Here is a 23,615-nt window from a genome sequence, read left to right as displayed (position 1 = left end):
ACTTCGTATTTTAGATATAGATATTTCCAGAGGGGGAAAAAAAACAAAAATAAACAGTTGAATAACAACCTTTCATATTTAAAAGCTCCCCTGTGGTCTTATTGTTTGGTTCATTTATGCTTTGGGGTGCTTGAGAATGAGGAATTCAATGTTACCACCTGAGTTTGGGGTTGACAGAGACTACCATGTGTTCTCCTACTCCTTTTTCCTAGGAAATTAAATGGTTATGCTCTTATCTATTGGTTTTTGCTCACAGTTTGCCATCAATAACGATCTGAATACATATTCAGGTCTCATTTCGTTGGTTTGCTCACAGCTGGAAATTTCCCAAATATGACTTGTGCAAATGTTTTTATTCCTCTTCTTTTTCTTAGTTTTCAGATGCTGAGAATTTAAGATCATTGTCTTTATGCTTCTTTTAGATCTGTATTTCAGATGCATTCTCTTCTATAGGAATTTACTTCCGGTTTCCTTTCTGCTGACTACAAGGGATTTTTATTACATTCCTATAAATATCACGTACACAAATTTCATTTTTATATTAACGTTACTGTTATCAGACTTGCATTGTATTTTTCTCTTAGGTGTTTGTTATATGAGGATAGAAATATTTCATGCCCTTTTGGAGCAAAAGTGGCTTCAGAATTAATAGTGATCCACTCAGCATCACTGACCATAGCCTCAGAACTGCTTGACTGTTCAGTGGGCACATACATGGCAATGAGGAATGAGACCCACAAGGTGAGATGGGCAGATAGGAAATTGGAGAACTATGATTCTGATGTCTGTAAAAGTAAGATGGAGGAAAGTAATTATCTTTTGAGTGACATTAGGGGAGGTTCGAAGGAGTGAGTTTATAAATGGGGAAAGGTACAATTAAGGCAGTCAGGGATTATTAGCATCTGATAAAGTTATAAGAAAGACTTCTCTACAGAGTCAACCCCTTGTACACTAATCAACACAACCTCACACCATGAAGAATTTGATAGACCAGTGAAAGGGCAGATAACCAGCTTTTTCATTACATCTAACATTACTATTAGTTTGGTGTAAAATGTCCTTGTCCGTGTTTCATATATTCCCAAGAGTGTTGGAAAAACAGCCTATGGCAAGTTAAAAAAAAGTCTGTCAAATAATGTCTCCAGAAATTCATCTAAGAAGGCATTAACTTGGGTCTCACATTAAGAATTGTGGCTCATTGGTGGTTAGCCATTCCAGGCCCCTTAGTATATATAACTTCTTCTATATGTAATTCTGTAGCACCTCAACCTGGTGCTAACTTTGTTCACGACTACATCTCTAGTCCCCTGAACGCTACTTAGCACATAGTATGCCTACCCTAAATATTGTTAAAAGAAACTGATATTCAGAGATCTTAAGTATCTAGTTCCCAAACTAGCAAGCATCAAAACAAAAAATTTGAATCCAGGTCTATGTGGCTCCAATTCATGCTTTTCTTATGTTCATTCATGCATTATATGATTTACTTAATGCTCTCACGATTTTTAGCAAATTATGGGATATAACCAACACACCAAAGATGTAAATAAAATGTTATGTAATTTTAATATATATTGTTGACACAAACTGAACAAACCTTTTAGAATCTCTAAAAGTAAGAAAGAGTTTTATTTGAGCTCAAGTTAGAACAGCTGCCTGGGAACTACATTCTTCACAAGGAAGAAAGTATTCTGGAGAATGAACAGTTTTTACAGGGTTATAATTTTTTTACATATTGCAAAAGCTCAAAAGGTTACAGATTACCATATAGGCAGGAACCATGGGTTTTGTCATAAAGAAATGCAGGGAGTAGGAGCATTGTTCAGTATCTCAAGAACAAGATGGTTTTCGTTTAGGCTACTCATTCACAAAGCAGATGTACTATGCATGTGTGGTGAGCCATAGATCAGACTCTTGGTTTGAACAAAGTTCCAAGTTTATATATGGTCATGCTGACTTAGGAAGAAATCTAAAATGGTTTCCCTTGTATATCAGGCCTTTAGAGAGTTTTTCTCTCATCATTCCCCTTTTGATCAATAATCTTTTGATAGAAAGCATTGATGTTTATTATTTCATCCCTTGATGCTAGGCCTGGTTTAGTTTGCCTAGGAGTCCACATAGGGAGGTCAAGAGTATGGCCTTTAATAGGAGATGTTACAAATGATTTGTTTTCAGTGACACCAGATTGTTGTGGAAACATTGTACATGTGCTTTGTGGTGAGTTTTGCCTTTGGTAACATTTATAGCAGACATGCAGAATTAGTAATAAAAGTCCAATTAGTAACAACTGAAGCAACCAATACGGAATAGGTATAAAATTAGAAACACAAGAATCCAAAGAAAATCCGAGTATTTTGATAATTGTACATTGAGTATCCATTTACCTACTTTATCTAAAGTTTTGAGCCTTGTGAAATATTTGAGCTGATTTGTTTCAAATGTTAATTTCCTTTTGTAAGAATTTCCTTATGTAAGAATTTCTCTGGCCAAGTGGTTTCTATAGATATTACATCTTGTGGTTGTTGTAATTCTATCTCCCCAAACATTTGGTCATCAATATCAATATTAGTGTATGTTTTGTTAGCATCATGCAATTCTTTTGAGTTGCAAAGCCAGCATTACACCATATAGCAGTAGTGTTATGATAGAAAGTACTCTGGTTACAAAATAAATCAGAGTATTACACAGGTGTTTTATAAACCCACAAAATCTTCTTTTTCCTGTATACCATATGTTGGTTGGTATAGGCAGAGCTGTTATAGGCCAACTTGGAGTGAATTCAGGGCTCCATTGTTGTTTAGGGCATAACCATATATTTTGCCTGAATTCACAGATGTCCATGGATATTGAAATCCTACCAGAATCATTGGATAATAAAGTCCATTTTCCTCCAGTGGGAAAAACTCTGGTGGTATTTAAAATAGTTCCTGGGATGCCTGGCTAGCTCAGTAAGTAAAGCATGTGACTCTGGATCTTGGGGCTGTGAGTTCAATCCCCATGTCTGGTGTAGAAATTATTTAAAAATAAAATATTATAAACAAGTAAAAAGTTAAGATGTTAAAAACATATGTCAGGTTGGGTATCAGGGCTGTACTTTATATAAGAGTCTTTAATGATTTTCCACAGATGAGGAGAGCTATACATCTTGGGTTTCTATAGTTAAGAAAGAAGGGAACTGACCCATAGTTACCTCAGAATCTTCTTGGTTGCATGGCAAAGTTAGTTTAGGAGGTGGCTGAATCCACCACATCACTCCTAAAGTAGCATCTTTGATAGATACCCACTGTTTTTTCTTATTTTGTCTTAGGCTATTCCATTCACCAAAAAACACGGTGTGTGAGAACATTGGATATTTTTCCATGTTGGACAAGTTGCCACTATGTTTCTCCCATTGTACCCAGGAACCTTTCTTAATAACTTATTATCTAAGTTTAAAGAGGCAGAATGGTCAACCTGGTGAATGTTACATATAATCTGAGTTTGGGAGTACTTCCTGACAGTGTTTTTCTAACAGAGGTCCTTTGTAGTATATAAGCACCAGTGTAGCTAAAGGAACATTAGAATAGGTCCAAGAGGTCATGAAATATTTTATCTAAGTTCTCATTATAATAAAGTACTAGGGTAGTATTTGAAGTTAGTTAAATCAGAGGGTTACCATGATGTTTTATTAGGATACAATAAAGGAGGAGGTGAAAGCAAACAAATAGGTTTACTATCTTCTAATATTACAATTTTAAAATAAAGAAGAGTAGAAAAACAGACTGGATCCCAAATCTTCGGAAAGCAGTCTACCCTGATATCATCTACTTCTCATCCTGGTTTGTAGTTTAAATGTCTCTGATCTTTGAGTGGTCCACTGAGCATTGAGCATAAAGATTGTCTATAGATGGGCTATTGCAGCAATTTCTTTACAGCAAGTCATTTATATTTTCAGTTTATAAAGCTTCAAGAAAAAGGGCAGTTTTAGTTGTCAAATGATTCCAAGTCACAAAGGTGGGAGAAAAATAAAAATGTTAGCTTGAAGAGTTGTACTGGGCATTAGAGGACACCAGAAGAAATCAGGATCTAGTCCAGTGTATAATGAATGGTAGTAAAATCTAATATCTACAAAAATGTTTTATTGAAACCTTTTCTTTTTAGAATCACCCTTGTTTTAACCAATGTGATCTAATTATTTACATAACCACAGCAAGAATAGTGATTTACCATATAGGTTCTTTTAAATCTGCTTTGCTGGAACTTTTTATAAGGAATTTCAAGTTGAGCTTTTAATAACCTCTCAAGGCCAAAAGCCAAATACTTGCCATCAGATTGGCCTGCAACACTTGTAGATTTGGGTGAATTTCTCTTGATGTACCCAAAATATCCTGAGGTTCTTGCACCTGCCAGGAAGTGACATTTTTTACTCACCTGCTAAGGCTGCAGGGAATTTTAAAAGCAAGTTACCAGGGCAACATTTCCAAGCTGGCTTGCTCCATAAAGTCAACCTTCATTCCTTAAAGTTGTCTGTTCGTATCTGAGTCTATACATGTCTCTCTAAATGATGACATTCCAGTCAAAGCCCTGGTAATATAATTACTGTTTCCAAAGGTGTTCTGTTCTAAGGAGAACAGATTGTTAATGAACTTATACAAATAATTTCCATTAAAAAAAGAATATTCACTGACAGTTTTTGAGTTCTGGAGGGTTCAGGTAGGGAGTAAAGATAAAATATTCCTTTGTTAATGAATTGAAACATTTATTTCTGTAAGACATAGATATCCTAAGAGAAAAAGTTTCCTTAAATCTGAAAGACCAGGGGTGCCTGGGTAGCTCAGTCGGTTGAGCGTCCGACTTTGGCTCAGGTCATGGTCTCACAGCTCGTGAGTTCGAGCCCCACGTCGGGCTCTGAGCCTGGAGCCTGTTTCGGATTCTGTGTCTCCCTTTCTCTCTGCCCATAACCCACTTGCATTCTGTCTCTGTCTCTCTCAAAAATAAATAAACATTAAAAACAAAATCTGAAAGACCCAGACATTAGAGGACCAGCAATGTTTCAAACAAAAGTCATCGAAATATAATCATCTTTCTTAATTCATTTAGTCTCATGTTATTAATTTGTGTTCTATTTGAATGCAGCTCTCCCATTAGTTTTGGAAATTCTTACTCGGCTTAGTTTTATAACTTTAAATATATTAGAAACCAGTGTTTTTCAGAAAGTCCTTTCCATGAATCTCCTTGAAGAGGAAACACATTTTGCAAGAGTATAAGAACAATAACTATAAATGACAAAAGATTCAAAACTGGCCATGGTTAAAGATCTGATGAGAATTCATTAGAATAAAGTGGACAAGGAAATCTAGTTATTTCTGTGACATAACATCATTTGACATGACTTTATACCAGGACATATTAAAACTTTAGGAATTTCATATAATTTCTAAGAACAGTTACAGCATTTACCTATACAATGTAACGTAAAAAGTTTTTTTGTCATTTGTTTGACAATGCTTCCCTTGTAACTTAAACATACCAAATAAACAAGCCTAATTAGTCAAAAAGACTTCATTTAGAATTTGAATACTTGGGAACTTTTGTTAAAAACCTCAGAAGGTTTTAAAGAGCGTGCCTATATGGGATTACAGATTATTATACACTTTATATGTAACCAAGGTGCAATAAGAGATTCCACTAGAAGTTTATATAGTTATTAGCAAAACAGCACCTTTAATATTGAGAAGGTTTAACCTTTGTTAAGTAATCACAGACCTGATAAAGATAAAGCATAGAAACTTTGTTTTTCTGAGCAGATAAAGAAAAACTTTGTTTACAATTTATCAAGAGTAGGCCAATAATTAAAGACAATTTGGTCTTTTTCTCAAAAAAGATAAACTGAATCCCAATCTTACACTAGTACACTTTTAAAACTCACTCATTTGAATCTTAGTCCAGACCATGCATATTTTTTTCCCAAAGATTCCCCTTCACAAACCTTCTATAATTTTATTTTTCATTTAGATTTTGTCCTAAGCTTGCTTTCTCTAAATAATCAGACTCATTTTAGGGCAAGATTACTTTCTTTTCCCTCAACAAAGTGTAGTCCCATTCCTCATACCTTTCTTACCCAAAGATTTCTTGTTACAAAGACATCTTGGGATGCCTAGGTGGCTCAGTCAGTTGAGCATCTGACTTTGACTTTGGCTCAGGTCATGATCCCAGGGTGATGGGACGGAGCCCTGCCTCAGGCTCCATGCAGTGTGGAGACTGCTTAAGATTCTCTCTTTCCCTCTGCTCCCTCCCTCACTCCAACATGCTCCCTGCACTCTCTCTCTCTCTGTCTCTAAAACAAAAACAAAAACACATCTTACTTTTCTTGCACATAGAGCTGCTTTCCATATAATTAAGACTGCTAGGAAGGATATTTATCAGAATTTTTACTTTTAGAAACCTTAGCCAGTCCAAACTAAGTACTAATCAATAGTGAACTTACCTATTACCTCAGAATTCTTTAGATTAGAAATTTATGAATACATTTCATAATTTATGGAAGCATAGCTTTTCCCCCATAATACAATCTTTCAATTAAGCATAGAGGATGTTTACCAACAGACACAAGTCTCAGTTTCTTTGCAATAACAGGCCAAAAGCAGACAAATGTAGTACTCAACACTTTAGTATTCTATGTTACTTGGAAAAGACTTAAAAATTCAATGAATTCAACCCAATACTTCAAAATTTCAGGTTAGTAAAGATTTTGTAAGCCATTTAAATTTTACCTATAAACCATTTTATCTATTCAACCTACTTGTTCTTAACAATTACCCATGAAAACTTCATAAGTCAGGCAAAATCAACTATCCTTTTAAGTCATTTTTTTTTGCTGATAAATTATAATAGATGCAATATGAATGAAACTAATACATTTAGGTAGAATAAAAGGCTGATTATCTGTATGATATCTGATGTTGATAACTCCAAAAGACATACCTATTTTAATTAAACCAACAAACCTAAACTAGTTTTAAGACAGACCATTCTTCCAGATTACATGAATTTCCAAAACATTTGGTTAGTCTTTATCTAAGTTTTAGAATGTCCAATTTTTATAAGCACTTGCTTTTTAACAATTAAATAGAACTCTTTCACAAATTTACTTTTTCAATACCAACCAGAAGTAGAAAAAACATCTCACATAACACACATGGACACATATACACAAAGATGCAAACAAAATCTAGCCTTTGTTTCATTAATATTTTTGGAGAGGACATTAAAGGCCCAATTTCTAAATATCTCTTTTATTAAAATAAATCTAATTGCAAGGTATTAGTATAATCTACAGACCTATTAATTAGTCATTTCCATTTTCCAACCTGATATGGCAAGTTTTGTCCAAATATGACAAAAGGTGCAGAAACAAACCAAAGAAATCCTAAAATTCCTCTATGAGCATTGATTCCTCCCCAAAAGTTGGAGCTTTCATCGACTGAACCAAAAGTCTTCATAGTTTCTTTCTAGTTCTGTTCCCAGTCTTTTTTTTTTAATGTGTGTGTGTTTGTGTGTGTGTTGGAGAGAGAGAGAGAGAGAGAGAGAGAGAGGGAATGGGGTTGGGGCAGAGAGAGAGGGAGAGAAAATCCCAAGAAGGTTTCATGCTGTCAGTACACAGCCTGAATGAACCAGGGCTCAAACTCACAAACTGAAATCATGACCTGAGCTGAAATCAAGACTTGGCCACTTAACCTAGTGAGCCACCCAGTGCCCCATTTTTTCTTGTTTCTCAACCTAGTTAAGGTTGCTTAGCCTTATGGGCAGCTTTCTTTGTGTGCATAAGAAAAATGATTTAGACCTGTCAAAAAATCCCATTGGGCCATCTGAGACTTCAATCCATCTAGGTTATTCCCATCTAGCGAACATTACTGGTAACCCACAACAGCTTGAATAAAAATATCTTCAAATTAAGGAGATCCAGATATCAGGAGAACTCAACAGTGACACCTGTGAGGTGCTGAGAAGTTAAAGGGGCACAAAGGGCCTGTGCTGGTACTGAGCACCGAGTTCTAGATGACCCCCAGGTGTGAATTGCTGTGATATCTTGCCAACTACACCAAGAAATGTCAGCACAAACTGAACAAATCTTTTAGAATCTTTAAAAGTATGAAAGAGATTTATTTGAGTCCAAGTTAGGACAGCTGCCTGGGAAACATGCTCTTCATAAGGAAGAAAGTGTTCTGGAGAATGAACAGTTTTTACAGGGGTATATACCTTTACATCTTGTAAAAGCACAAAAGATTATGGAGTAGCATATAGACAGAACTCATGAGTTTTCTCACAAGGGTAAGCAGGGAATAGAAGTGTTATTCAGTATCTCAAGAACAAGATGGTTTTCCTTTTGGCTATTCATTCACAAAGCAGATATGCAATGCATGGTTGGTGAGTCATAAATCAGGCTTTTGGTTTCAACAAAGTTTATATACAGTCATGTTGACTTAGAAATAAATCTAGGAAGGGGGCATCTGGGTGGCTCAGTTGGTTAAGCATCACTCTTCATTTTAGCTCAGGTCATGATCTCATGGGTTTGTGAGTTCAAGCCCTGTGTAGGGCTCCACAGTGCCAGTGTGGAGACTGCTTTGGATTCTCTGTCTCTCCCTCTCCCTTCCCTGCTTCTGCACACACTCTCTCACAAAATACTTAAACTTAAAAAAATCTAAAATGGATTCCCTTGTATATCAGGCCTTTAGCGAATTTTTCTACTAATATAAATAATTGATGTGAATTCATGAAACATAACCACACCAACACTAGTGAATCCACTATTTGAAAACTAGAATGTTATTGTAAGGGGCAAGGGCAGGCCACCCCAAGATGGGCCACTTTGGCATGAACATTATTCTGAATTAAAAGTAATCTAAACCCAGCAGATTCAGAAAAAGCTCTTTACCTCCCCCTCAGCATCCTTATACCAGAGAGAGAGCTAGTAACAGAGGTTCCTCTTTACCTAAGAAACTTTTATCTACATAATTGGGCAAACTTTGATTTCCAAACATCTCCTTTCACCTTGTACTAATAGTCTTTCTCCCCCTTGTATCCTCAGATCTCTACCCCTCTCCTTAGCTCATGTAAGCCTCATGTTGCCTGTCTTTGGAAATTCCATGTCTGTATAAATTCCCTGTACATATACTATTAAATTTGATTTTCTCCTGTTAATCTGTCTCATGTCAATTTGATTCTAAGTTCAGCTAGAAGGACACTCAAGGGTAGAGGAAATTTTCCCTCCCCAACATCTTTGAGTTATATGTATATTCCTCCAAAATTCCATTTCTCTACCTCCCTTCCAGAAGTAACTGACATATTGCCTTCTCTTCTAAAATAAAATGTTCACATATATAACAATCCTTAAATAAAAAGCCATTTGTAAACATTTATAGCATGTAATTTAATTATATATGTGTACATATCACATATTGTGTAACTACTAATATGTAATTTTCTTCTATTTACTCTTTTCACTCAACGTTTTTGATTCATATATATTGTCAGTAGCTATAATTCATTTTCACAGCTATATAATATTCTGTGACTATGTCATAATGAATTCATCCAGTTTTGTCAGATTTTTGTTACCTGATTTTTTTTCTATTATTTCAATCATTGTTGTCAATTATAAAACTCTTGTACGTATCTTCTAGGACTCATATGCAAGTTTCTCTAGGTCTTTTTTCTAGGAGTAAAATTCCTGAATTATAGGTAAGTTCATGTTGCAATTTAAAAATTATTGTTTTCCAATAATTTGGAAATAGCTTGTAGAGCTATATATATTTGTCATTAATTCCTTGCCAATAATAGATACTCTCAGAATTTTAAATTTAATGTAACATAAATGTAATTTAATGTAATATAAATAAAATTATGTCTTTTGATTTTAATTTACACTTCTATGATTACTAATGGGACTGAGCCATTATTATTTCCTCTCATTTGAAATGCCTGTTTGGTCATTTATTAGTTTTGTTTGTTTTGTGGGGTGAGGGTATTTGTCTTTTTCCTGTTGATTCATAAGAGTAATTTTGCTTAATGGATACTAACATTTTGTTTAATCTATATGTTGCAAATGGTTTGCAGTTTATTCCAATTTTATTTATGGTGGTCTTTTATAAATAGAATTTCTTTCTATTAATGTAGTTAAGTTTATCAATATTTTTTCACTTAAGATTAATATTTTGCCTATTCTGAGATTAAAAAAATTATCTTCATATTTTCTTCCAAAAGTTTCCCTTTGGAGTGAAAATGTTAATTACCTGGAATTTCATAATATATATAATAAAATAAGCTATACATTTTACTGTTTTTCATAGAATTAGCTTATTTCCTTCCTCCAGTTATCAGTAATATATCCTCTTTGTCATTACCAAGATCTGTTATGCAAAGGTATGTTTCTGGGCTCTCTATTCTACTGAGTATTCTATTCCACTAGGTAACTGGTCTCTCCTTGAGTTAATATTGCACTATATTTATTGATATAGCTTTATAATAAAGCTTGGTATATAGCAATACAATTTTTCCCACCTTATCTTTCTTTAGTTATGCTTTGCCCATCTTGGGGCCTTTGCTTTTTCAAATAAGTTTTAGAATTAATATGTCAAATTCCTCAAAATCCCTATTAAATTTTGATTAAGTCTGTAGTGAAATTTAAGGAGAACTGACATTTTTATGGGTGACCATTCATAAACTTAGTATGTTTTATGATTTGTATTTGAATAAAATTTTAAATCTTTCTTAACTTTTTGACATCTTTAAAAAATATTTATTTCATTGTATTTATTTTTGATATTATAAATATGTACTTTAAATTATGCTTTCTAAATTTATAGCTAATATATATTTTATTCAGGCACCTTGATAAACACTAATTCTAATATTTTGTTGGTAGATGATTTGCTTTGGGTTTCTATGTAGAAAATCATATAATCTGTTAATGGTGATTTAATTTTTTAAATTTTTTTTTAAATTTATTTTGAGAGAGCATGAGCAGGGCAGGGGAAGAAAGAGAATTCCACACAGGCTCCATGCTGTCAGTGCAGAGCCCAAAGATGGTGAAATCATGACCTGAGCTGAGATCAAGAGTCAGACACTCAATTGACTGAGCTGCCCAGGTACTCCAATAGCGATATGTTAGTTTCTCTCCATATTTGTAGTAACTCTTTTCTTACTAACTAGATTGGCCCTCCAGTACATTTGGCTATTGAGCACCAGAAATGTAGCTGGTTTGAGCAACTGAATTTGTCACTTATTTTTCAAATTGTAGTTTGTGGCTAATAGATACTGTATTGGACAATGTAAATCTAGTATTTTTGTTCTGTCTTAACACAGAAGTTAGTAATTTTATTATTTACATTATTTCTTTTTAGGTTAATCTACATGTTAATCAAGGAAATTGTTAAACATTTCTTCTTGCATTTTATAACTTATTTCTAGAATCTTTAAGTACATCATTTAGAATATATATTAGTAAAGGTCTGTTGGTGATAAACTCTGGGGTTTTCTTTTTTGTAAATATTATTTTGATAATGACTTTCAAAAAGAATTTTTATGACACAATTCTAAGTTGGTAGTTATTTCTCTCTGCATTTTGAAGATACTGCTCTAAAGACTTTTGGCTTTCACTGAAGCTGTTGAGAAATCTACTGTTAGATTGTTCTCTTTCTTATAGGTGTTCTGGTTTTTTCTCTAGTTGTCTTTTAGACACTTCCTTTATCTTTGGTGTTCTGAAATTTTACTATTATATAGTTTACATGTAGATTCCTTTGGTTATTCTGTTTGGTAAATATTGTGTATCGTATACCTACAGTTTCTTTCTATCGTAAGTACTCAGCCATTCTCAGCCTACTTCTCAACCCTTCTCTAATGTCTCTTTTGCATTCTTTCTGTATTATTTTTCAGAAACTATAATTACATGTATGTTTTGCCTTCTTGTGTCTATTTTTTCTTCAATAGTTCTTAATATTGGGGCACCTGGGTGGCTCAGTTGGTTAAACATCTCTTGATTTTGGCTCAGGTTATGATCTTACAATTAGTGAGTTGGAGTCCCGCATCAGGCTCTATTAGTGCAGAGCCTGCTTGGGATTCTCTTTCTTTCCTCTCTCTCTGCCTCTTTCCTGCTCACGCTCTCTCTCAAAATAAATAAATAAACTTAACAAAAATAGTTCTTAATCTTCATTTTATATTTTCATGTTCTTGTCTAGTTGTCTCTTTAGTTATCTAATAATATTTAATATAGCCACTGAGCTTTAATTTTAATTTATCTATTTTTCATTTATAAAACTTCTACTTGGTCTTTTTACAGTCTGCTTGGTTAAGTATCTCCAAGTTTTGGCCATTTAAATCTGATTTTTCATTGTTTCTGAGGACTCTCACTCATGGTGGCCTATTTCATTCATTGTTAGGTGATTTCTAAAAATCAAGTTTATTTTAATTAAATAATTTTGAGAATTCTGAATGTTCAATGTATGGTGACTTTCTGCCACATAAGTTTTGCATTTGCTTCACTGGAGCCAAAAGCATATATAACTGCAACTACTTTGGCTCCGATGCAGCATTCTACCCTAATGTTCAGCACCCTCACCTTGCAGAATGTCTAGGTATCTTCTAAGCTCAGAAATGCTACTAGATATGGGGAAACTTTTGTAATTGTTTATTGGCACTATTCAGAATTTAACTCACTGTTCTTTTTCTTCTTCCTCCCACTTTCTCCTTCTCTTTCTTCTCATCTTGGGAGACTTCCTGTAGTTTTCTTTTCTTGTCTTTGTTTTTTTTTTTTTTTTTTTGAGCCCAACTCTACTTTAAAAAATAATGTTGTAGTTATGCAGAATCAACTTGAACTGCTGTAAGAGAACCATTTGTATTCTGCTAACATCAGAAGTTAGTGCAGGACTTTTATTCAATAGCATATAGATATCTTATTACACAGCCTCCAGCACTGGAATTAGATTGATTGACTTGTTTTCTTCATATGCTAGACTCTGAGCTTCACGTAAATCTAATCAGATAATTACCTTAATAAAATATGGACAAAATACTAAATTATATCTGAAAAGGAGGGGCACCTCACTGGCTCAGTCAGTAGAGCATGCAACTCTTGATCTCAAGGTCATGAGTTTGAGCCCAACGGTAGGGTTAGAATAAAAAAAATTACATCTGAAAAGGAAATATAAGTTTTACATTTATGGTCTTCCTCAGGGAAATAGATTTCCTAAAAGATTGTAGATATGTTTTCATTTTTCCTAAATTCATCTTTCTGGACTATATTGTCTAAGATTACAGAAGAAGGTACCATGTGGAAGGAATACTGAATTTGGGGCCAGGAAAAAAAACTATAATCCCGGGTTAGACACTAAATATATTATTTTCAACAATGTAATTAACTTTTATGAGCCTGTATTTCCTCATTTGTATAATGGAGGTAATTTCTATTTCATAGTTATTATAAGAATTAAACAAAATAGTATATATGGAGTTACCCATGACAATGTCCAGTAATGGAGAGCAGAATATGCTGCCCCCAAATCTGCCTTTTTGGCATAAATATTATTTTGAAATGCTTATTCTTATTTTTTTAATGTTTATTTATTTTGAGAGACAGAGCATGACTGGGAGGAGGAAGTGAGAGAGAATTCCAAGTAGGCTCCGTGCTCTCAGCTCAGAGCCAGATGTGAGCTCAGTCCCACAAAGTGAGATCTTGACCTGAGCTGAAATCAAGAGTCAGACACTTAACCAAATGAGCCTCCCAGGTGCCCCAAGCTGCTTATTCTTAAGAGACAGCAGACACATGAGAAGGTCTAAAAGCCAAGTAGAAGTTAACCCTTTTGTAAGGGACATTTTTTATATGGGTGTTTCTCTGTATCAAATAAAGAAAAATAACTGAATATCTAGAAATTTTTAGCAGTGAAAAAGGCAACAACTTAAATCCATATAGTGTTATATCCTTTTTTGCTTTGCCTGATAGCCTCCCTTATAATTGTCTTCCTTCCCCATCCATTTTTTATCTTTATTTGGTGGCTTAGGTGATTTTAGGGGAGTTACTCAGTTTTCTTGGATATCTCCCATGTATACAGGAGGCATGCATGGAATTAAAATTCTGTTTTTCTCCTGTTAACCTGTATTTTATTACAGCGTTGTCTAAGTCAGGAATCTAAGTCAGAGGTATCTACAGGGTAGAGGGAAAATTATTTTTCTTCCCCTACAGTTTGATGACCCATGATGGGACCCATTGCAATACTATAGTTGCTCCAGAGCCTGTGGATAGGATCCTGGAAGACTGGCAGAGAGTAAGCAAAGTCAGCTCTCCTGGATCTATCTCTGTATACCTGATTGAGAGGAGAAGGTAAAAAACAAACCGTGGGAGCCTGGGTGGCTCAGTTAAGCATCCGACTTCAGCTCAGGTCATGATCTCACAGGTTCGTGAGTTTGAGCCCCCAGTCAGGCTTCATGCTGACAGCATGGCCCCTGCTTGGGATTCTCTCTCTTTCTGTCCTCCCCACTATTTCTGTCTCAAAAAATAAACAAAACAAACAAACAAACCGAAATCCCTTATCCTTTCTTTTCCAAATTTAGATTAACAGGAGAAAAAATTTGTGTGAATTAGTTTCTTGGGTATAGTGACTCTTGTAAAGATTTTTGTTATGAGTACTCTTGTTTTCTATTCCCTCTCAGAGATGTCATTATATGATTTTGTCTCTCTTGTTATAAGGTGAAGAACCACAGGCAAGAAGAGGTTTCCTTTTGTCTTGTTCTACCTCTTAAGAGCATGACTTTGTGACTGGTGAGGAAATTCTCTCTTGTCTCACCCAGCTGAATTAGGCAGGGCATCCAAGATGCAAGGTGGCAAGCAGCATTCTCTTTGACCAAGCTAGCTCTCAGGGGAGTTTATCTTTAGGGATTCTGGTCCTTAAGAAGCCTTTGTCATCTGAACATTTGTTCTTAATGCTGCCAAAGTTCCATTCCAGTAGCACCTGCCCAGTGTCACAGATTAGCAGGGCTACAGCTACAGGCATCTCATGGTTTTGTGAAAGAACAGATGTTATTTTTACTAAAACCATTCTTAATGGCCTGCAACAATAGTTCTTTTCTTTCTTAGGCTAACTGTGAAGGTGAACTTTTTGGATCGGGGGGCTGCGTCTTCTGTGCCCTCTTTTGGGATGACTTTTGCATCCATAGTCAAGTCATAAGAAGTCTTAGTAGTTTGAGTTGCTATTGAAATGAATGTACCATTGAAGATCTTTGTCAGTGGCCAGACAGTGCATCTTTTGAACTGTAGGAAATTTTTAGAGAGCTCTCATCCTAAACAATTTTTTATTGGGACCAAAAGAAAGATGACATTATACAAAGTTTTTTTTTTTTTAACCTCCAATTTCATAAAATCCTACCAAATTTAGAGAAGAGTTGGATCAGTGGACATTCACAACTGAATGTGTGAAAAGGTAGGAGTGTTCTTCCTACCTTTTATACTGCAGTTATCTGACAAATCAGATTGCCACATGGGGAAAATGCCTCTCACAGAGAAAACAGATGAATTTCTCCCAGACCCTCTTACAAATGATCAGAAAATGTCTCAGTTGGAAGCCAATGTGCACAGGCTGATAGACACATTAGAAGAGGTTTTCCTTCTAAAGCAAATTGGTCTAAGGTTGAATTGTACTCCCAGGGGAAAAAAAAGGTAATCATGTATACAGACTTTATAAAGTCATATGGCATTAAACGCTGAAACTCTAGAATGTAGGAATCTTTTGATTTCCATCTTAGTTGGAAATCTCTCTGGTATAAAGATAATGTATTTGATATCCAGGTGCTGACTCACCCATCCATTTAGGCCACAGTCCAAATGTTTGAGGAATTAGAAACTCTTTGTCTTAAAAATCTTTATAAAACCAGAAATGCAGCTCTAGAAGCAATTCAAAGCCCACTTATTGTTACCAATTGCCAAACCTCCCCTATTTATCTTAAAATGCTTGCAGATATTGTAAAAAAAAAAATGAGAACATTGGGAATAAGAATTGTCCTGCCCTGAAGAAGGAAAAATTTAAATAGTAATTATGCTAGACATCTGATAACAGTCAGATATACCAAAACTCCACGTTGGAGAAACTTGGATATCCTTTTCTCTGTGCCTTTGAGATATGCCTTCCTACCCTGTCTTCTCTGGATGATGACAGCTATTTCTTTGAAAGGGAAACTTTGGGGGAAATGGTCTCATCAGGAGGGGAAAAAAGGAGCTAATTAAAAATCTGGCAAATAAAAAATCTTGTGTCTTTTCCACAAATATTACTAAAATAGCTTTAGCCATCTGAGCAGGTAAACTTATTTCATCTGCCAGAAACACATTTTGGATCCAACTGCTCGTGAGTTTTAGATTGTACTTGACTCATGGCTAAAATTTTAGAACAAAAGCTATAGGATCTGCGTCTGTATGATTATATATGTCTATGTGTGTATGTTACATATGTGGTATTTTTCTACCTCCAGATGGCATTACCAAAACTAATTTGCATAAGCTACATTTGGTTGGCTTGAAGGAAAATGCTTATATGGATTGGGTATCCCAAAATTTCCAGAAATGTAACAACCAATCCTCATGTTTTCCAAGTTTATATGATTTAGAATAATCTTCTGTAAATAAAAACTAGTTGAAGTTTGTTGGTTTAATTAAAATAGGCACATCTTCAGAGTTACTAGCATTAAACATAATGCAGATGTGCCACTTTTTTTTTAATTTTTTTTAATGTTTTATTTCTTTTTGAGACAGAGAGAGACAGAGCATGAATGGGGGAGGGGCAGAGAGAGAGGGAGACACAGAATCGGAAGCAGGCTCCAGGCTCTAAGCCATCAGCCCAGAGCCCGACGCGGGGCTCGAACTCACGGACCGCGAGATCGTGACCTGAGCTGAAGTCGGACGCTTAACCGACTGAGCCACCCAGGCGCTCCCAGATGTGCCACTTTTATTCTACCTGGGTTTACTAGTCAAATAAGATCATGTTATTTCCATTAGAAAATTTGTCAGCAAGAGAAAAATAAGATGGCTTAACTCTGTCTAATGTCTCAAAATTCTCATGAGCAATGTTAGTATGATTATTAAAAACAGTGAATTACATAGATCTAGGTGGAATGAAAGTTTATAAATGAACTTTCCAACAATGAAGAGGTTTTATAGGATAGGACTACTTTGAAATAGCTCCCAAAATCTTTTCAGTAACTTTAGGTCTTAAACTTTTGCTAAGTGATAGAAAATCATTGAATATCAGTATCAATTCTGAGTAAGATAAAATACTGAACATTAATTATTGAACAATGATTTATCTCCTTTCGTTTCTTATTACCAAAAAAAAAAAAGAAAAACTGAAGTTATTTGGGTCTGTTAGTTAACAGGTCTTATGTCACATTGGAAAAAGAGGGATATACTTTTAGAAATTATGAAATATAGTCATAAGTTTGCCAATTTAAAGAATTCTGGTGTAACAGTTCACGATTGCTTACTTCTGAGTTTTCACTAGAAATTAAGGCTTCTAAGGGTTAGGAATTCTAATTAATATATGTGATTAGAACTACTAGCAATAGTAAGAAAATCTATTTTCTGTTGGTATACAGGGCAAGTAGGATGTTTTGGGGTAAGAAAAGTTACAAGATATGGAGATACATTTTTGTCAAGGGAAATAAAAGTAATTTTGTCCTAAAGAATAACTGGTTATTTCAGAATGGGAAAGAAGAGAATGAAGAACAAGAGGCTAGCTAAAACTGGATTGTCATGGGATGTCTGGGTGGCTCAGCTGGTTGAGCGTAGGACTCTTGATTTTGCCTTGGATCATGATCTTGTATTTCGTGGGATGGAGCCCTGTGTTGGAGGCATGAAGCCTGTAGGGATTCTCTCTCTTCCTATTTCTCCCAAAATAAATAAATAAACATTAAAACAATAAATTTGAATTGTCATTAGAAGGCTTTTAAAAATAAGCTTGGATAGCAATAGTGTACTTATGTAAAACTAAAATTTAACTTTGTCCTTGTAACAGCTGAAAGAAACTTTGCTTGGGCTATTGGTCTGCTCTTAATAAGAGACTAAAAGATTTTTCTTTACCTTTTCAGTGATCTGCCTCAAAAGCTAAGGTTTTGTATTTTATAAAAATAATTTCCTATACTTGATGTTACTTTATCACGTTTTTGGTTACCTAAGAAAACTGAATCTTCTCCACATTAAAGAGTTAGGTTTTGCTCACAAGTTTATATATAGAATTCTGTATTTACCTTTAAATCTTTTATTCTCATTTTGATTAAACAGTGTTTCATAATGGTCTGTGATCCTATTTATTCAAATGTCTGAAACCTTTTGATATTTTTGACAAAAGTCACAAAATCAAATTCTAAATGAAGTCTTTTTGACTAACTTTGGAACATCTCAACAGGTTTACTTGCCTTTTGAAAAGAGAGATGTTACACTAATTAGGTTTATTGGACATGTTAAATCGTATAGAAAGCATTGTCAGATAAGAAACAGTAAACCTTCTTTACACCATATTTGGAGGAGTATATGTTAATATAAATATTCTAGAATGCTATGAAATTCCTAGAAATCTGATATGTTTTGGCTTAATATTATTAGTCATAGTTCTAGTTATTGTGAAATGTATGTCAGAAATAACCAGATTTCCTTTTCAATTACATTATAATAAATTCTCATTATCTTTAACCATGCTATTTTTAAGTCTTTTTATTATTTATATTTATTATTTACAGACAGTTATTATTTTACTTTGATTCTCTTGCAAAAGTGTTTTCAAGGAGATCCGTGGAAAGGATTTTGACAAATACAGTTTTCTGATAACTTTCATGTCATACCACTAAAGTGGGAAAGAATTTATAGAACCCTAATGGAGAAAGTGATGGATTCATAAAACTACTAACAAAAGATGAAAATCAAGAATTAAATACATGGGACTGAATGAATTCATAAGGATGTCTTTTTGTTTGAAACATTGCTGGTTCATTAATGTTTTTTATTTCCAGATTTAATGAATTTTTCTCTCATCTATGACAATAGTTTGGTAAATTTTACCTTTGTAACCAGAATTGAAACAATTTTATTTTCTCCCTACTGGATGCCTTTAGAATTTAGAAATTTATTTATTTATTTTTATTTTTTTTTTAACGTTTATTTATTTTTGAGACAGAAACAGAGCATGAACAGGGGAGGGGCAGAGAGAGAGGGAGACACAGAATCTGAAACAGGCTGCAGACTCTGAGCGGTCAGCACAGAGCCCGACGCAGGGCTCTAACTCATGGGCCGTGAGATCATGACCTGAGCCGAAGTCGGACACTTAACCGACCAAGCCACCCAGGCGCCCCTAGAATTTAGAAATTTATAAAGTTCAGTAAGAGCCTGCTCTCTTTGTAATAGGTCACAATTGGAAACAGTTGATTGAAATATCATATTTGAGAGTAATGTGCATAGATCAGATATGATTAGAGATTTTTAAGGATCTAAGGTTGACTTTATGGAAACAAGAAAGCCCCTTGAAAAAAGAATTTCCTACCTTGCTTATAAGTGTTCCCATCAGCCCTACCAAGTGAGTAAATTATGTGACCAGAATCACAGAATATCTTGGGGACTTTGAGAAGAGAGGAATTTACCCAAATCTATAGGTATTGCAGGCAAAGTCTAAGGTAGAGTCCTACCCTGAAAAGGCTTTTAAATGCTTAATCTGAGATTCTGATGAAAAATTTCATATTCCTTATGAAAAGTTCCAGCAAAGCAGACAAAAAGAACCTATATGATCAATCACTGTTCTAGTTGCACTAATATAAATAATCATGCCACGTTTCAAGTAAACTTATTTTGCAAACAATTTAGTGCCTGTGGTTATTATTGGTAGAAATGAGGGTGATTGTAGAATAAAACTTCAGTTTCAGTAGAAACTATAACATCCCTTTGTGGATACTAGTTAACGCTGTTAACTATCTTTAAGGTTTGTTTTCTACCTGTAAACTGGGCTGGATCCTGATTTTTTCTAGTTTCCTCAAATGTTTGGCCAAAACTTTCAAACTAATGTTTCCAATTTTCTTCCACTTTTTTTGACCTGGAATCACTAAGAACAACACTTTACCTTTTCCCAAAGCACTATGCATTGAAATTGAATGACTACATATAAACTTTAGAAAAACCACAACATCTCATTTACAGACAATCTTTATGCCTGGTGATGTGTGACCCATTCAAAAACATCAACAGAAACATTCAACCTGCAAACCAGAAAAGCCTGTCAGATTGCCACTGCCTATTCTCACTCCATCTGAAGATGCTTCAAGCTGGACATTTAGAAACTAGGGGTCATGGTCAGGCTACCCTAAGATGGGCCACTTTGGCATGAATGTAGTTTTGAGTTAAAATTAAAACTTAATGGATTCAGGAAAAGCTCTTTACCTCCCTCTCAACTGCCCACCTATATCAGAAAAAGAGGAATCTCTGTTAATAGCTCTCTAAGAAATTGACCTGCATAATAGGGTATCCTTTTTTTTCCAAACATCTTCTCTTACCTTCCTGTTAGTGATCATCCTCCCACTTTGTATCCTCAAATCCTTATGTCTCTCCTTAGCTCAGGATATCCTACAAACCTCATGTTGCCTGTCTTCAGAATTTCAGGTCTCTGTGGATTCCCTGTCCATTTGATACTAAATTTGATTTTCTTTTGTTAATATGTCTCTTGTCAATTTGTTTCTTAGTCCAGCCAGAAGTACCTTGAACAGCAGAGAAAATTCTTCCTCTCCAACAGTTGGCACACTCAGCAGGACACCACTCACCTGACACCCTGCAGTAGCTGAGAGATCCTTGAGAAATCTGACAAACAGCTGACAAAAGGTAGAGATTTCAAGAGGCTGACATGGTAAGGAATCTTATCTGTGGAGTCTGATGGAGCAAGAGTGGTACAGGTACTTTTTCTCTCCTAAGTTTAGATTAGCAGCAGAAAATACTTTTTGGAACTGGATTTTTGCATTTAGTGGCTCTTTGGTTAAATTTGGTATGGTAATTGGTTACTAATCCATTTCCTCCCATGGATGGTCTTCCTTTTTCTTTCCTTTCCTCTTTCTTTCTTTCTTTCTTTCTTTCTTTCTTTCTTTCTTTCTTTTTTCTTTCTTTTGTTGTTTGTCATAAAAATGTCAATGTTCACAGTCTTCATCAGACCAGCATCTGTTTAGACAAGCTTTGCTGTGGTTAAAACCTTCTGGTAAGGAATAATCTTGGAAGCAAAAGCTGCAAAATTGGCGGCACAGGTCAAACACTTAAAAGCTGGTAGGGTGTTTACCACCTAACTCACAAACTACTGTGTTAGGATGAGTTGGTCATGGAATGGGTTAGATTGACATTAGGTCACCCATCGACCTCAAGAATACTTCCATGCAATGAGGTTACTGTAAAACCACACATGTTCTCAGCCCTGCAGTACATCCCTCCTAGGTATTAGTGTGGCTCCAAGAGACCTAAGGCTTAGCCAAAAGAAAAACCAGATGAGGCTTTTCTTTTCATCTCATTCTATGTTCTAAGAGATTGGCTTTGTGACCAGTGGGATAGGTGCACTTACCAGGGTACACCTTGGTGGCCAAATAGACTGGCGATCCAAGTCTTTCTATTTTTGTCCAGCTGTGCTGGCTCTCCAAGGGTTTGTCATGAGAGGCTCCAGCCCATAGGAACCTTTGTGAGCTCAGCCTTTGTTGCTTGTTAGTTCTGGAAAGTCCCAATTTAATAGCACCTGCTCAGTGTCACAGATGAGCAGGTCTGTGACTGAAGGCATCTCATGATTTGTGTAAGTTTAGAGACACCGTTTTCATTACACCTTCCTTACCACCTGTGCAACAAAGTCCTCTTCTTTCTTGAACTAATTTGCAGAGTAAAGTTCTGGATCATGGAGACTCCCTCAGCTATGCCCTGTTAGGATATCTATTACATATTTAGTTAAACCATTAAAAGGCTTATTGATTTAAGTTGCTAATAATAGATCCTACTTGCCAATAGTAAGATGCTGGATCCTTTAAGTTGGTTATATTTAAAAGAAAAATATTCTTTATGGAGAGTTCACAATTGTGTTGTTTGTATAATGGCTAACCTTAGGGTCTCTCATGAGAAAAAGAAGAAGTTAGACTTAAGTGTCCACTTCCAACATAAATTCTCTTTCTCTACAAGATTTAAAGGAAACACCCCAACCTCATTTCTAGGTTCAAGTATACAGGTTGCTCATGTAAATGCTGAAAACCAGGAAATGAATTTAACAAAATCACCCAAGAGTAGCACTGAAGCTTGCTTGCTTTGCTGCTACCTTCCAGTGCTCTATAATCAGGTTCTGCCAGTTTCAGACTTCCCTATGCAATGTCCTTTGCAGGTGTATCCTAGACATCCCCTGGCCCCTAGCTGCCACTGCAAGGGTTCACGTCCCCTTGTTACAGCAAATACTTGGTGCCCAGGAAGAGACAAGCCACATGAACTTGGGGAATGAGCAGAAGGCTGTTTATTGCTCACCGGTGCCAGCCCAGCAGAGTCACCTCCAAAGGCTCAGCTCTGAACCTTGGCATCTGCCTCCTTTTATGGCTGGGATGGTAGGGGATTGAGAGACAAAAGAAAAAGGAGAGGGGACACTTATCAGTGGTGCTACATGAGTAGTTGGAGGCAGGAGGCAAGAAAGATTACAGAAGCCAAAGGTATGCAAGGGGTGTATGCAGCCCCAGACATCTGGCTGACCTGTTTTATTTTGTTTTTAGTAGCTTTCCTTCTCATTCCACCCTCTTGATTCTTAAGCTGCTGTAGCAGATTTAGAGAAAATCAATTTATGGGGTCCAGGGAAACCTTTGCCGCCATGGGAGGAGGGGCTAAGACCATTCTGGCTTCTTCCTGCTGGATAAGGACATGGAAGGGAGGGGTCAGGCATCTAGGGTTCTTCATCATCCAAAGGAGAGTAGCGACAGCTAGAACGGTCCAACTGGAGCATCATCTGGACTTTTATAGCTTCTGGATGAGAGGAAACAAACCTGGGGAGCATATTAAGAATACAAGGACCAAATAGGAGGGTTATGAAAAGCATTAGGAGAGGACCAGCTAAAAGGAGGAGCCAAAAGGCCCAATTCCATATGTTACTCCAAGAGCTTCATGAATCTGCTAGTTCCTGTCTTCATCTGTTGATTAGCTTCCTTAACTGCTGGACCATATCTCAGACTAGCCCTGATTTGTTGACAGAGAAGCACCATTCTTCATTTAGGAAGAGACATAATCCTCCCCTTTTGGCAGTTAGCAGGTCCAGCCCTCTTCTATTTTGTAAGACTACCACTGCTAGGGAGTCTACTTGGTCTTGTAAAACCATCAGAGATTTGGTAACATGTTTTATGTCATCTGTTAGGTCCATGATAATAAGTGGTTGAAGAGATCAGGTTTGTTTCCTCTACTATTCCAGTGCCCACCCTTGTCATTATTCCTAAGGCAATAAGAAGAGGTATGACTTGAATGGTTCTTTGTGCCTTGGGGGACAGGGGCAAGTATAAGTCATACATTGCATGGTGGGAGTGAGAAGACTCCTCTTGAACAGGTTAGGAACAGGGATATGTGTAGCAAGGACAGGAAG

This window comes from Acinonyx jubatus, chromosome F2 (assembly GCF_027475565.1).
Source record: "Acinonyx jubatus isolate Ajub_Pintada_27869175 chromosome F2, VMU_Ajub_asm_v1.0, whole genome shotgun sequence".
Lineage (NCBI taxonomy): Eukaryota > Metazoa > Chordata > Mammalia > Carnivora > Felidae > Acinonyx > Acinonyx jubatus.
This window is presented reverse-complemented; position numbering follows the sequence as displayed.